Consider the following 1494-nt stretch of genomic DNA (forward strand, 5'->3'; position numbering starts at 1 on the left):
CCGCTGTCAGCTCGGACCCACCGAAAGTGCCTCTTATTACGCACAAAAAATGAATACTCCCCCTGCTAGCTAGGACCCACCATGGTGGGAGGCTGACTTGTGGGCCTACTAAGTTGACTGGGACGGGGGCCTTTGTCAACTTTAGTCAATATGAACGATTCTAGCTCCAGTAACCGTACGATGTCCATCCAACGGCCGTAGTGCTTCTTCAACGTCTGGTCTTCTTGCTCTAGCCGCCCAAAGCAGCGCCGGTCGTGCCGCATGCTCCTGCCTCCCGTGGCTGGTTGTGCTGCCGCGGAGGCCTCACCGCCCCTACTATTCCCACCGCTGGCCAGGCCCTGCGGCGACGGCAGCCTCACACCGCAGCCGAACCAGTGAACCCTCGTACTCCTCTCCGCGCGGGCTTCCACTGCCGCGTCTTCCCCGGCTCTCCGTCGTCCCCTTCCTAGGCCTAGCCGTCGTCCACCCCCCTGGTGCTCTCGGCGCGGCGTGGTCAACATGGTTAAGGAACAACTTCCATCGGACTTGGACTGTACGTGGAGAGGCTGACAGCTGGGTCCACGGCCGCAGCAAGGAAGTGCCTCCTTATTACGTGCAAAATAATTATTCCTCCACCTGACAGCGGGGACCCACCGGACGGGCCACCGTATTTCGTGAAAAAACGTTTCCCCCCTGACTGCTGGGACCCACCGGCTACACCTTCACATGCAAGGAAGTGCGTCCGGGCAAAACAAAAAACAAAACGATTCGCCCCCCCTGACTGCTGGGACCCACCAGCTACATCTTCGCACGCAAGGAAGTGCCTGACAGTCGGGACCCACCTGGTCGAAGCATACATAGCATTGTCATTCTGGTCGCGAACGTGTACGTACATATATACTGGTCGATGTAGAGGCACGCATGTGTCGTAGTAGAGGCACACACATAGCATGTACACGTACGTACAGCGGTCAGGGTGCAAGAAATAAAATATGGCCACGTATGTGTACATACGGGCGGGGTCTCGAACGCCTACTCGCGCATACGTACGGCGAGGGCTCGTGTACATGGCTGGATCGGAACAGAGAGACATCGTCGTCGTGTTCATGGGGAGGCAACGGAATGCATCGTGTTCATGGGGAGGCAACGGAATGCGTCGTGTTCATGGGGAGGCAACGGAATGCGTCGTGTTCATCGGGAGGGCTTGGACGGAACAGGCGATGGAAACGAGGCCTGGCGTACCGCAGAACGGAGGAAACGGCCTTGTGTTCGACCGGCCACGCTCGAAACGGGATCCTGTTCATCGGGAGGGGTGTGGCGTACCACAAAACGGAGGAAACGGACCTCCTACGATCGAAACGGGGGTCCTGTTGATCGGGAGGGGTGTGGCGTACCACAAAACGGAGGAAACGGACCTCCTATGGTCGAAACGGGGGTCCTGTTGATTGGGAGGGGTGTGGCGTACCGCAAAACGGAGGAAATAGACTTGTGTTGGAGTGCTACGGTCGAAACGGG

Source organism: Triticum dicoccoides, chromosome 2A (genome assembly GCF_002162155.2).
Source record: "Triticum dicoccoides isolate Atlit2015 ecotype Zavitan chromosome 2A, WEW_v2.0, whole genome shotgun sequence".
Classification (NCBI taxonomy): Eukaryota; Viridiplantae; Streptophyta; class Magnoliopsida; order Poales; family Poaceae; genus Triticum; species Triticum dicoccoides.